Source organism: Anas platyrhynchos, chromosome 5 (genome assembly GCF_047663525.1).
Source record: "Anas platyrhynchos isolate ZD024472 breed Pekin duck chromosome 5, IASCAAS_PekinDuck_T2T, whole genome shotgun sequence".
Classification (NCBI taxonomy): Eukaryota; Metazoa; Chordata; class Aves; order Anseriformes; family Anatidae; genus Anas; species Anas platyrhynchos.
The window spans coordinates 2431686-2446760 of NC_092591.1; the positions used below are offsets into that span (position 1 = coordinate 2431686).

General features: G+C 39.9%; 1 long non-coding RNA gene across 2 annotated transcripts; it reads right to left on the minus strand.

Annotated features, from left to right (window-relative positions):
• Window positions 1-1729: 1729 nt before the first annotated feature.
• Window positions 1730-15075, minus strand: LOC106018739 (uncharacterized). 2 transcript variants are annotated; one of them, XR_005266460.2, is made up of 3 exons: window positions 14640-15075; window positions 12581-12641; window positions 1730-6460 (listed from the first exon to the last, which is right to left on the minus strand). It is a non-coding gene; the product is annotated as an uncharacterized lncRNA (long non-coding RNA). The 2 variants fall into 2 exon arrangements; XR_001193036.5 differs by lacking the exon at window positions 1730-6460 and adding an exon at window positions 11550-12428.

Genomic DNA, 15075 nt, shown 5'->3' on the forward strand with positions numbered 1-15075 from the left:
AGCAGATATCACTGTGGACAGCAAAATAATTTGGTTTCTTCCAGGTATAGCAGTGCATTACTCTTTGGCTTACCCATGGCATCTCCAGCTTGAATTTTAGCACAGTAAGGCACACAATTTTAAATACTGTATTTATTGGCACATTATTTGATTTTATGGTAGGAAATGGGCTGGAAAATGTACAGAAAATGAGAATAAAAAAGTTTTATATTTTCAGATATCATGGGATCACACTGTGAAGTTGACACGATAGCCTCATTACCTTCTTTCTCTCGCAAGGGTTATTTTACTGCTAGGGACTGCTAGGAGTTAGTTAATTGGTTACTGTGTCCTACTGCAGAATATTCCTTGATTATTTCTGCCTCTCTCATTTTAGAAGAGCAAGTTTTGAGCAACTTGGTCCAGTAGGAGGTGTCCCTGCCCATGACAGGGTGTTGGAATTAGATGATCTTTAGGGTCCCTTCCAACCCAATCCACTCTAGGATTCTATGACACAATATATTTGATGCTTGTGGCTTCTTTTCTGGTAGGCCCATGCAGATATCATTCAGGCGGGTAAGGGTTTCAAAAAAATAATATGCCAAAAACATTCTGCTGTTGCTGGATGTTGTATTTTAATGGGCAGAATTATAATTTGTTCAACCACAAAATGATGATGATAATAATAATAAAAATGTCCCAACACCATGTTTGTCAAAATCATACTTAACAGTGACTTCTTGCCTGCTCTGAAGGTAAGTAGAATTCTTCTAAGTTGTTAAAAGCTGGCCCAGGGAGCAGTTGTGGCTGGCTGTGTCACCTGCAGCGGAGTGGTGGCTCCGTGAAAAGCTTCAGCACTGAAGCCTTTGATGCCAGCAGGCACTGTGATGAAGAGGATGGCCTGAAGAGGCAGGTGTGGGGAAGAACCACAAACTCTGTTCTTTCTTCTGCCAACCTGGCTGCAATATTTGCATTTCATTCCAGTTTTCAAATAGGAGTCTCTTCACTTTGTTTATTTTTTTTTTCACTAACTCCTTTTCCTCCTCTCTTCTGTGATGCTCACAGAACAGTGCCAATCGCCCCCCAGCTCCGGGCCTCTTTTGCATTGAAAATTCAGCAGCTCTGTATGTGACAGATCCAGCTCTGGCTTAAGCTGCGTGATTCAAATGATACGGCAACTTCATTTACACCAGGGCTGAAAGCAGCTGTGAATGTCTGGAGGTGATGAATAGGGGACACCATGCTGTGGCAATGCAGGTTGTGTTTTGGAAGGTGGATAATTCTTTCACTCTAATAGCTCAAGTACAGCAGTTTAACCCTGGAGTGCATTTTCCAATTGTTATATCTTGCTTTAGCCACATGATCCAATTGACTTTAATGGTAGTCGAGCAGCTAAAACTTCTGCAAAGCTCAGAAAATTTATCCTCTGATGTCAAAAGAGGATATGTGATTCTGAAAGCAAATTAGGTATCCATCCAAACCACTTGAAATATGAAAATATATAGAGAAGGTAGGATAATTTTGATCTTTTTTTTTTCCTCCACAGGAAACCACAGAGCAAAGTGAAAGAGTAGACTTGGCTTTCATCAGCAAAGCCATTGTACCTTTTCACAAATAAGATCTGTATTAATGAGTTCATCAAAATCCCAACGCTCCACTATATATAAACACCATATATATTTGGGCAGCTCTTAATTAGACATTTAATCAATGACTTCTAATGGAAAAAGATTGTGGTTATGCAGTATTAAGAGATACCTCAGCATATCAGATTTTTCCTATAAATGGTGCAACAGGATGGTTTTGAATCAATCTTTATTTTCTGGATTTAATGTTTATTCATGAAAATGGGTCATCTGAAATACCAGTTTGCCCTTTGGATAAGTGGCACTGTTGCAAAGATCTGTAATTGTGTCCCTAATGTGAGCCGGAACCTTTGCAGGAGGAAGGGCATGCCTACTGCCCATTGAAGTCAATAGGGGAGGCATTACCTGCCGAGATCATGATGAAAGACCTGAGAGAGAGAGAAGAGGGGGCAGAGATGACAGAAAAAGGCATAGCAGAGGGGACAAAAAATAATGGGGTTGAACTCAGCAGGAAAGATAGGCAGGAAGAGCAATGAAAGCCAGGGACAGCTTTTTTGCATGCCAAGTAAAGAGGAGCAGAGCACAGGGCTGAGGTTATGGAAAAGAAAGCAATAAACTCTAAAGCATCAAAGAGAGAGTCCTGGATCTTTATATAAAGTCTTTCTAACCAATAACGTAATACATTGCAGCCAGGTCTTCCATGACCCACCTGCTCTAACCAGGTGGTTTTCACAGGCACCAGCCTACCATGGACCAGATCTGTCCTACCACCTGCTCGAAGTTATCAACCCGTCTGCAGCAGAACCCAGAAACCCATGTGCACTATTCTAAGAGATCTGCAAGCCAACCTTTTTTTTTTCTTTTTAAGATGTTCTCTTTAGGGGGACAGGTAGTAATATGGGAAGGTCCACTTTAGTCAACAACGCATCCAGCCCGGGCATCCCATTATTATTATTGTTCTTGTTATTAATATTATTATTAGTCCTATTGCTGTTATCATTAACAGTAATTTATTTTCACATACAGTATTTACTGTGCTTTGAAAACACAATCAGACAAAACATTGAATATGCATATATACACTATATAGCAAAACAATAGCAGTCTGAAAGCAGCAACGTTCAGTTTAAGTAAGCCTCAGTTCTGTCAGCTGAGGGCTTGACTCTATACATGCAATCTAACAAGAATGAGAAACTCCAGGATTTCCCTGCAACATTTCACCTCAGCTATGTCTGATTTGGAATAGTTTAATTTGCAAGTGCAATCACCATTTTGAACTATTTGAGAAATATTGTGGCAAACTGCATCAACTTAAAGATCATGTATAGGAAGCAGGCCTGTTTTCTTTTTGTTTGGTTTTACAAAGTTTAGACCCAGAGAGGACCTCTCTGAGACAACCCCTCTGTTGCATTTTATTGTTCACTATCAGACACTCTCACTTGACAGACCAGCATTTACAACATTTATTATACGCAGCATTTTGGCTGAATGAAATGAGCTTCCTTTGGATGTCAGAGATGGATACAAAAGGAATTGTGTACTTATGTGCCTGTCTTTAAACTTCATGCAGAGTTTAAGAACTTCAGGAAAATCCCTAGAACAGTAAAATGAATGGGATGACTGGAGAGTGAAATGAATCATTATGATGGAAGATGCATGCCAATGTCCCTGGACAGCCAGTGGAATTAAAGTTCAGAAAAGCATGGATTTAGCATCAACCCAGAGGGCACAGAAGATGAGCAGCATGCCTCTGTGTCGATGTCCCCCAGCACCACAAGTTCAAGCACAGCACTTCAGAGAGTGCCCAGTTTCTCCCACAGCCATCAGCTTTTCACTCACCTGCCCAAAATACCTATTTACAGGGAACTCTGGAAAAAAAGCTATGCTGACATCACTTTCCCCCTGGTGAGACTCCTGGAGCGCTCTGCTCCCAGCAGCCTGGTAGCAAAAAGCAGAGGGGCTGGTTCATTGCTGTGCAGGCCATACAGGTTGCAGTAAGATTTGGGGTGGCCATGCACAGGGTGCAACTGTCTAATCGACTTTTCCACCGTGCTGGATGGCCGGTAGGGCAGAGGCTGGATTTGGGTTTTCCCTTGTCCTCTCTCTTCCATTTTTTATTTTTTTTCTTCCAAAAAGAATGGCTGCTTTGTCTGTTCATATGCTACAGAAACCAGCAAGAACTTGTCCGGCCATAGAGAAAGGTTTCACCAGGGACTACAGCCTACTACAAGGCATAAATCTATAGGATGCTGACCTCTGTTCTGCGTGGTGGATGGACACGGTTAACCTTTCACATTTAACATACTGCCTTTGTGCATTGTGCAGCAGTTTACTTTCTACTGCCACACTGTCTTATTAACCATGTAACTGATAACGCAGTCCCAGCTGGTGGGATTGCTGGAGCAATACCTGTCTGTCTTCTCCTTTCATTGAATTTCAAACCCTAAACAGCAATTGTTCAGAATGGGCTAATTAGTGCTAGGATCTCTCAACACAAATTAATGGGATTTTTTTTGTGTGTGTGAGGACTTAATAGAATTCTGATTTTATTGAATCATATCTGGAGCTTTGATCACTTGCATTCACGCACAGCCTGACAATACATCAACAGCAGCATCGCTGGCTCTGAAGACTGCCTGCAAGCTGGATGCTCCTACTCTTACGGTTGCTGGGGGCTGCATAAAGACTACAGAGGTTTTTGTTTCCTGGAGTAAACTGGCCCAGCCTTGGATCAGAAGCCATATTCTTGATTACATACCCACTGAGAAAGGCTTGGAAACTGAGTGTGAGAACCTGAACTTTTCATACCAACCAAGGGGAGAGAAGGCAACATGCAGTCAGGATGAATTTCTGATGACAGAAATTCTGATGGGACAGCAAGGAAGCAGGGTATTACCTGCAGCAGCTCAGAAAGCCAGGTTTGTCCCTGTACTCCAGTGTCAGACCACTTGCCACCCCAGGATCCCAGCAGCAGGGACCCTGCTCTGTGCAGTGCAGAGCACGGAGCTGAGGTACATATTCAAAACATGCTGCTAGAAATGTTATTGGCCCCACGCAATAGACATCACTGCATATTCCCCGGTGCCATCTGCTGGTACTTCATCTACTTCTTTTGTACACAACCTTAAACCAACGCAGATGTTACTCAGCCACCTGGCAGCTGTAGCTTACCTTGTTGCCTGCAGTTTCCTTCACCAGACCCTCAGGCACAATTCTAACGCATCAGTTATAGTTGGGTGACGATGTTATTTCCTCACATTTCAAAATTTCAGAATTTGCCACTTTTTCTTTTTGCTCTCATTGTCTCTCAAAGTGTGACTGCCCAGAACATTTACCCATCGTACTGACTCCACATCTCCTAGGGCCAGTCCTTGGCACATGATGGCCAGCATCCACCAAGAAATCCAAGAAACTGCATGAAAGCAGATGTCACTGAGTGTGGGCAGGGGCAAACCAAAGTACACATTTGCAAGGCAGTATTTAAGCTGTGGGCCGTGTACAATAGTGGGAGCAGATGGGGGGAGACCTGAAACAGCCACATAGGACAGTATCTAGGTGGGTGAAACAGGCAGGTCAGCTACTGAGATGAAGAGGTGTTTTATGATTGTTGAGAGAGCAGAATAAAGCTTTAAGGAAGCTATAAAATATGTAATTGCTTCAGATTCTCAGTTGAGCTAGTGAAGAGTTACTTTTCCAAGTCCATCTGCCCACATTTCCATTAAAAAAAAATAATTCAAAAATTCATTTGAAAAAGAAAATGCCAGCACAAAGCCAAAACCAAAGAATGGCTCAGCAGTGACCCAATAATTAATTTCTTTCCTCCCACTTCCTCTAAAATAAACTTTAGCTAAAAATCAACATGCATCTGCCTCAGCCATGGCATTGTGAACAAAAGCTGCAGCAAATACACAGATGTGCTGCTCAGAAGCACCTTTAGACAATGCCACTCTTCAGGTATCTGTGCACACAGTAGAAGCTACTTAACAGTTATTATACCAAATGGCTAGGATCTTGTGACTACTTCTTTTTCTGGAATAAAATGCTGTTCACCGTCACTGAAATGAAAAATAATTAAAATAAAATAATAATAAAAAAAAAGAATCTGGATTGCTTCCTATTCATGAAATGCTCCAGCATGCAGGGCTGAATCCGACACTAGCACAAAGGTGATAACCTACCAGAAGATGGTATCTAATAGGCTTAAGTAACCCAACACATTGAAGTACCCCTAGGAAACAACAAGTTGGGAACTACTTAAAAAAATCTGTGTTCATCCTCATGGAGCCAGAGGTGCAGTTATGGGCATCCCAGCTTGATATGTTAAGAAAAAAGAAAGCATCCAGTGGAAACCTACCAACATGGCTAGGATAGTAGGACCCATAATCTATATTTCCAAAAAGGTCCCCTCGCTCTGGGAGCTGAAAAATACATATTAAGATTCCATTTTGTAAGGAGCTTTGCAATTTGATTTTTTTTGTTTGTTTTCTTAGGGTTTCATAGATTTAAATATTTACATTCTCCAGCAGGCAGTCAAGTCACAAAAACTGAGCGTGGTCACATTGTTACTGGTGACTCATGACTCCTGACAAAAACTTTCCTTAGGGAAGTTTATGCAATGCAGTTGCCTGATGGCTACAGGTTTGGAAGATGCCATTCATGGGCTGTGCTTTTGGAGAAATTTATACCACACCTAGAAACACAATGCACTAGGAAGAGCGCTGGTTGAGTCGCTGGGAGCTGGTGTTTGAAAAACCAGTAGATCTCTCAGCATGAGTCTTCACTGTCAAGGGAGGCAAGGAGTTTTTCCTGGTAGTTTAGAACAAACAAGACACTCAATTTCTTCAGTGGTCCAGGTCACTTCGCTACAGCAGTTTCTGAGTGGCAAGGGAGGAAACCTGGGGAAGGATAATGCTTGCTTTCAGCTTTGTTGTCATTAGAATTGACATTCCAAGTGTCAGAAAAGTCAGTTCCTGATGAGTTGAGACATACAGTAATTAATTTCAAGTACAATTTTGTATTATAATGAAAATTCATGCTAGAGAGGCTGGCAGCAGAATATTTTAATTACAATAAAGTAATCTACCAAACTGCAGCAAAAGAGTTACTTTCCCCCAACAATTACCCAGTTGTACACACTTCACAAATCCTGTGAGCTTTTAAAATTTATCAGTGTCATCTAGGGTCTGTTTCCCCTTATTTTTTACGACTGCTTTTATGTAGGTTCTGTGTGGCTGAAGTAAAGAAAAATCATTCTGATTATAAATGTATTTACTTTTGAATTGTCTTTTAAACTGCAAATTTCCAAGTCATCATACCAATATAAAAATCTTTAAATGCTGCACTAAGGCTTATAATAGTTGTACCACTGATGCCTTCATTTTCAGGTCACACTTCTATCTCACCTCATCTTGCCAGTGAAAGGATCATTTAAAACTGAGTGGAGAATTATATTATTCAGCAGCAAGCATTGGGAGTTTTGTTTAATGTTGGTTACTTCATTTGATGAAAGCATCATTACAAGTATAATGTTTTTTAAAGAAAAAACTGTTTGACCTTCTGTAAGATACCTAAGTATTCCTTTTAGCCTGAAGTTTTAAGAAAAGCAGGTGAATATTTTACATATTTAAAAATTCTGAAAATAGAAAAAGATGACCCTTTATTTGTTTTAGAAAAAGAAAGGAATTGTCTACCTTTTGGTTAAAACCCTTTCTCATTTTTACATCAGCTATGTATGCACTGAGGTTTCATTTAAAACTGAAACTTCCAACAAAAATGAAAAAGAAATATTTATGCCAAAAGTACCTTTTCATCCAAATTAGTGGTAATAACACTACAAGAGTTAAGTAAAAATAAAAACGTGGATATTTTGTATCACAATATTCAGGTCTGTACCTTTCAGTGCATTTCAAAAGGTTCTCTATCCTGAGGGGAAAAGCTCTTGAAGTTTTCTAAATCATCATATTTTTTTCTTTTAGCTCTCTTGCATGCACTATTTTGTAAAATAAATAAGTAAATAAAAGGCCATAAAAAAAGTATACTAAGCTAGCTGAAATCCTGCATGTACAGTAGCTTGGTTCTGCTTGGTGAAACTTCTTGGATGCTAATACCAAGAGCACTACATTTCCTTTTGTCAGACATAGGGATAAGCAGAGGATTCTGTAATTACATCTTTGTGGGTGATTTGTACCAATTATGGAAAATAGCTGACAAGATTATTTTCAGTCAAAATTATTTGTGCTGCAGGGGTAAAGCCAAATTATAGCTATGAAATTTCTGACCATTGCTTAATTTTCAGTATTACTATGTGTTTGTTCAGCATATAACAGCATATAACACTATGGACATACATCTCACTGGAAGAATATGGTGAAATGCAAGCTTTAATGAAAGAAATTTTGAGTGAAATCCATTCACTGCAACTCAGTGCTCTAAAATAAAAACAGGCACAACACTGTGGAACATAGCCAAGAGGACATAAGCCCCTAAGTCACTTGGGTGTTCTTCATAGACTAGACTAGACTAATTAAGTTGGAAGGGACCTACAGAGATCATGTAGTCCAACTGCCTGACCTCTTCAGGGCTGACCAGAAGTTAAAGCATATTAATGAGGACTTTATACAAATGCCTCTTGAATGCTGATAGCCCTGGGGCACCAAGCACCTTGCTCAGAACCAGTGTCAGTGTCTGACCACCCATATTGTGAAGAAATACTTCCTAATGCTCAGTCTGAACCTCCCCTGGTGCAGTCCCTGACTGCTTCCCCTCCTCAGGGAGCTGCAGAGAGCAAGGAGTTGGCCTCTGGGAATCCTCTTCTCCAGACCGGACAACCCAAGTGTCCCCAGCCTCTGTCCCTCACGGGAGACAGCAACAGCTCCCCGGTTGGTATCACCGGCAGGCTTGTGAGGATGCACTCCTCTCCTGCATCTAGATCACAGATAACATCCTTAAACACAACTGGCCTAGTACTGAGCCCTGAATCTCATCAGGCCCTGTGGACTTCAGGACATCCAGTTGATCCCTGGTTTCTCTGTGAACATAGATGGAAAGTCACTGCTTCACCAGTCATGGACTTCCATCTCTGAGGACCAGACAGCCCATGATCTGTCATTACTATTAAAAAACGAGGCAAAAAAGGCATTGAATGCCTCCACCTTTTACTCATCCTCTAATGTTAGGTGACCATCTGCATCAGTTATCAGTCCGTGTTTTCCTAGACCTCCTCTTTCTGTTGACATACTTGAAAAAGCCTTTCTTATTGTCTGACACCACAATGGCCAGCATCAAATCAAGTTGTGCTTTTGCTTTTCTTGTTTACTCTCTGTAGATGTGAACTGCAGCTCTGTCCTCTTCCCATGAAGCCAGACCTTCCTTCCAGAGATAGTATATTTTCTTTTTCTGCCCTAGTTCCAGGAGGAGTTCCCCGTTCAGCTTGGAAAACTTCGACACCAAAGCTTGAATGCTCTCAAACAACAGGAGCTGAACTAATCCCAGAACAGATTCAGGCTGTAGAAACACAACTAATAGCAATGTCTGAGGTGCTGAGTTGGGTATAGAGATAGCAAGACTAATGCTTTGAAATATATATTTGGGAAGATGAGAATTTTTAAATGATGACCTGTTGCTAGGAAGATATAATGTTTTTTAGTAGACTTTATTAGATTTTTATTATTGGTCTCAAGTCCAATAAAGACCAGTGAGAAATTAAGAAATGATTTCTTAAAGCACCTTCACTGCTTGGAAAAACAAAACGTCATTCTGTTGCACCATGGCCTTGGTTTCTAAGTTAATCAGGATGAGCCCACCCTGTAGTCATAGAAATAACATTTGCTTTCTAAGGTAAATCAACTTGTCCCAAATATTAAATAATACCTGGACAAGCTGCTTTGAAATTAGCTTTTTAATCACCACACTGCTGTGTAGACCCAACCTTTGGCACATTTAAAAATTCGCTTCAAAATATTTGTCTGATCCTAGACTCTTAACCACTGGATCTGTCAAATTTTAGATTTCCCAGGTTACTTTTTATATCTGTATTTTCTAGAATTAATCTATGGTAAATCGCATGGTTTTAGCAAATTCTTAAACATACCACATTCTTCAGTTAATGCTTGTTGCAAAATAAAAAAAGTTGAAAGCATCCATAGTTTTCTGATATTAGTTAAAAGACTAAACTATTCTCTCAGATGTCTTGAGGAGACGTGAGTGTTCCCTCCTTGTCTTGAATTATTACTATGATAATTTCCAGAAGTCCTTTAATGACTCCTCCTGGATAAAAAAATCCCATTCACCATAGTCTCACACAGAGTATGTCAGCACCAAACGGGTGCTGCAATAAGGATTCTGTTGCCTGTGAACTAGTCTGCTTTGTTAGCATTGCCTTTTTCCTCTTACAATAAGATCTCCTAGATTTAGGAGGGTAAGTAAGTCTATCACTGATAGGTTTAAACAAAATGAAAGCCTGCGATAAAAAGCTGAAGGGAGAGTTCATGCTGCAGATTCTCACCAGCACTAGGCACTCCTGGAATTGTTATTTATTGCCTTTTTCTGTGATAACTGAAAGCCAGGATTTTCACTATGGATGCTTCTGGGAAACAAAAAAGAAGTAGTAAGGAAAAAATCATCTGAAATGCTTTATGAAGGGTCAAAGCAGAGTGTCTAAAAGAAAATCAACCAGTAAAGAGTGCTTTAAGTTCTTCTGAAGGGTAATAAAGGTTTGCTGTAAAACAGCTACCATTTTGAACTCTAAGTGTGCTACTCCATGGAAAAATTATTTGGGAGGCTGCCCGGGGTGTTACAAGGAGCCTTAACAACATAAATTAAGGTCCTACAGGAGCTGGCTGATGGAGTGAAGGGAGCACATATTTCCTCCAGATATAAACAGCAGTCAGCATGCTAACTGGCACTCCTGGAAAATGCTGAGGGGACAAACTCAAACCATTGCAAGGACCAGAAAGAGTCCTCTCCCAAAACCTGCAAGAAAAGGATTCACCCAAGAGATGAACACTAAGGCTGACCATGTTCATAAAGGATATGCTGTCCCTGGCATGGATCTGACCCACGGCAGCTGGAATGAACTTGAGGGTATTTCCCAGCAAATCGGTGCTTGGAAATGAGAATGGATCATTTTCCATCACAGCCACCCTGTCTAGGGGTTAGAGTGATTCAAAGGAGCATTATGGTTAAGACACGTGCCTTTCCACTTCAGCTGGTGTCAGGGCCTGGGAACGCTCTGGGTACTTTTAATGTTGCTGTGAGAGTAAGGCATAAATACCAAGTGACCCTGGTTTGGTCTATACCCATGATTCATCTGTAAAAGTATTTTGCAAAAATATTGGTTTACTTGCTATATTTGACTATTTGACACTGGGAGCTTTCTCTGTACAGAAATGGAGAGAGAAATCTGTGGGACCATCAGTAGATGTAGTGTAGTTCACCAACCCCTGACACTCTTTTCATATTTCAGACAGAATCAAAGAGTAATTTGCCTTAATTTCTATGACATTAACTTATGGAAGTTGTTTCCATGCATAGTCAAGCACAGTCAAGATATCATGAACTAGTCAATCAATCATGACAATATTAAGAAAATATTCCTCTGTCCAAAGGAAAAAAAAATAAAAATCAAATAGCACCTGAATTATTGCCAGATACGATCTGAGAGTAGCTTCCTTATTTCCTAGCTCACCTTGGCCAAAATAAAGCCAGGATATTTTTGTGTTCCTCCACAGCATATCAGGAGATTACCCCGCCGATAACACTGCAGATGGAGAATTCTCCAGGCTGGAGCTGAAGAAGTCCCCTCTGCGGTGCATAGTTTGAACTTGCTTCAGCAAAGACTAGAAGAGAGTTTGTAGAGTTGTTCTCCCAAACCATGAACATTCACAAACCTTCCTAAGTAAACCTAAATTAGCCCCAAAATAGCTCTCTGTAATATTCACAGAACACTTGCAAAACTTGGTGTAGGAGATTTAAAATGTGTACATCGGGCAAAAAATGTTTTACTCATGTTTCTTTAAAACATTTTGGATGACAACAATGCCAGCCTTACTTGGACCTAATCAACTTTATACAACTTGTTCACTTCTACATGAATTGTGTCCTATAAAGTCCTCTGCAGGAACACATTCCTGTAAGCTGAGGGATCAGAACAAATTCATAGGAAAAAATCAGCTGATCATAAGGTTCAAGCAGAATAATGCAATAAAGGCAATGATAACATAAAGAAAACACTGATTTGGCAATAATGTGGCCTTTCGTGCTCCAGCATATTTGTTACTCAGAAGCACATTACCAGAAAGCATAACTTTTTGCTTCAGCACAGGGAGGTATAGCCTGATTCTGAACTACGTGTCAAGTAATTCTCCTCTATGATAGAACATTTTCAATGTATTGAGTGCATTTAACAAGCGAGGGGTGGAATAAATGTGTGTTTGCAGAGAACCTTCAGTTGGATATTCAATATTTAATACTGAGGTTAAAGTTAGCCTCTGGTTTTAAGGTTGCTTGATGTTGAGGGTACTTAACCTCCACATTTTCATTCTGTTAACAGTGTGCAGGAAGGGCTGAGGAAAAGCTTCATATCACTGCCTTGCTGTTTTGATATTTCATAATCCATTCCCACTGTTGTTACCATGCAGGCAATCCTCTGCAAATCCTCAGGCAACACATCATGAATGGTGATTTCTTTTCCCTCTACAAACTATTTACCGAATTCACACTAACAAATGCCCACTGAACTCTGGTTGTCTGACATTATCAGTAGAAGTGCATAAGTGAAAATGCTTCTAAGAGAGTTTTCTTTCTGGGAATACTGAAGCTTCTGGAAAGACCAACAATTTCTAGAGCCATTTGCCTGGGGATAACCTGAAAAAATTCTGTTTTAGTCAGCCCCAACTTTTGCCTGTCAGACTTTCAGACTACCTCTCACGATTGTCTTCTCCTCCACCCCCATGGATCCCTCTCTTCTTCGCAATTCCCTGCCCACTTTTTTCTTTTGCATCCCACCGCCTACCCACCTGATGTGCTGAATGGGTAATTTCCCTCTCATGTCAGCTCGTCCCTGGTCTTTTTTTAGAGCTGCAGAAGGAGTAGAACAACACCAATTAGGCCTACAAATTCTTCAAGGAGTATCATTTAGTATGGAAAAAAAAAGCTTCTAATTAAACATTTGTATGTAATTTCCCTCCTATTGTAACATTTCATCAGAACTTTCCCAGCTTAAAATAAACTATCTTGTGACTAATAGTGAGAGGGAGAGATTCAGCTTTAGTTTGCCTCACTTTGTTTAGAGGATTATTCCTCTAGAAAATATTATCATATTCCTTCTTCATGAGAAAAAGTGGACAAACTTTAAGACGCCTCACCCCACATTATCTGCAGTAATTGAGGAAGGGGTAATATCTGCTGAATGCTGGATTTCCAGTAACTTGAATGAGTATTGTTTCAAATAATTCATGAGTCAGCATAAACAAATACTTTGCTTCTAACAGGCAATATATAGGGAAGAAAATGAAATGCTTAGGAAAAAGAAAGAAAAAGAAAAAAAGAATTGAGGCAAAGAATCTCAGTGCGAAGTCATGAGTTGTGAGGCACAGTTTTTGGTCCCAGGTCAAGACAGTTGATGTTCAGCAGTTATTATCATGACAAACAAAGGCGAAATTTGTACCTGAGCAATGTATTATATATTTTATAGGAAACAAATTAGGCAGGTATAATACTGTTTCCTTTTCAAGATCTCCTGTATCTAAAACATGACTATTCACCAACAATTCAAGACTGGAGAAAGAAGGGAGCCAAGCCAATCGTTTTAGTTCCTGGTCTAAGTGTGTAAAACATCTGCATCTAGAATTTGATGATCATGGTATAATCAGCTGCCTGGCCTGAACATTGTTTCTTGATACGTCAAATCAAAGATTAGAAAACAAATAAATTGTATTTGAAAAGCAGGAGACACTTTTGTAATTGGTATGTTCCATTTTTAAAAGAAGGTTCTAGATGCTATTTGGAGGAAGCCTCCTCTGCAAATATAAATTGGATTAGAATTGGTAGAATCAAGTAAAAAAAAGCAATTAAATTAAGTACAGCTCCAAAAAGCACAATAAAATGAGATAAATCATAAGTCCTCCCTTCATTTTAACAGGTGACCTTTAGCAGGCAGGATGTTCTCTTGTGCTCATGAAAACAGACCCTTTAAAATAGTATCACATATTAATCTTTCACTTAGCAAATTCATCACATATTAATCATTCACTTAGCCAATTTCTAAAAACCTGATGACAGCAAAGTCTCTGACAATAGAAACTCCTTGTTTTGGCTTTTTTTCTATCATAGTTCAGAAGGCATTAAAATTATATATGTTCTCTAACATCCTCATCCAACTTACACATTATCAAGAGAAAATCCTTAAATTTTCTATGTCTAATTACGGTGCCTTTAATTCATCATGACTTTAAGGTCACTGATGTCTTTCAAGGGAGATTAGGTCTTCCTTAACAGACACAGTGTTTTAGGTAGTCTGCGTGAGACCCTTGCCAACCATATGAGCAACCATATAAACAATTTCTTTTTCATGCTCACCATCCAGAAAAAGGAAGGAAGGAGGGAAGGAAGTTGACTGAAGCACCAGCAGAAGCACTCCTATGTGATGGTGTCTACAGAAGCCCTAGCCTTCAAACACTTGACAGCTGTTCACATCTTCATGCGTTTGCTGTAGGGCTAAGCATACTTGAGTAGGCAACTTTAAAAAGAAATTGTCAAAAAATTCCAATTCTAATTTCCAATATTACAAGACTGGCTGAAAACCCAAAAGCAGAATGATTAATAGCTCTGGGGGAAAAATAAATAAATAAATAAATAAAAATAAAAATAAAAATTCATTCTAGTTCTGGATATTTCTGAGTATAATTTCTTTGTATAGGGAATTCTTTCAAAGGGAATTTGGCAGTCCTTCCTCCATGTCTTTTCAGCAGAAGACCCTGTGCATCTCTGTGTAAGAGACACAGGGCTAAAACAGACATATCCTGGCTGTGGATGTTAGCATGAGATCGAGTCCTTCCTCCTGAAATTGCCATCTACCTGATAGAGCTGTTTTCCCCATATGACCTTGCAGTAGCCACATTTTGCTATGAAAATGAAGTTTCCTCTCTGCAGCAGTCGCCTTTCCCCTCCTGTTACACTCCAGTACTAACAAAGCCCCATTCAAATCACTGTTGTTATCACTAACAGAATGCTTAATCCATAACAAAATATTTGCTTTATCAAGAAACAACGACCCTCTGACCACAAGAGAGTTAGAGCCAAGCTAAGCCTAATATACAGTTCGAGTAGCTGAATTTAATGCTTTGCATCTCCCTTGAAAATCCCTTCTTTGCACCTGTGCATGGGCTTAAACAATGATCTTCAAGCTCTGAGACCACCAAGAGAAGGGGCACTGGCTGCTTTCTCCTTCTTCAGGACCAGACCCATCACCACGTGGAGCATTTGGTCAGTAGGGCCTGCCTTGCAGGAGGGA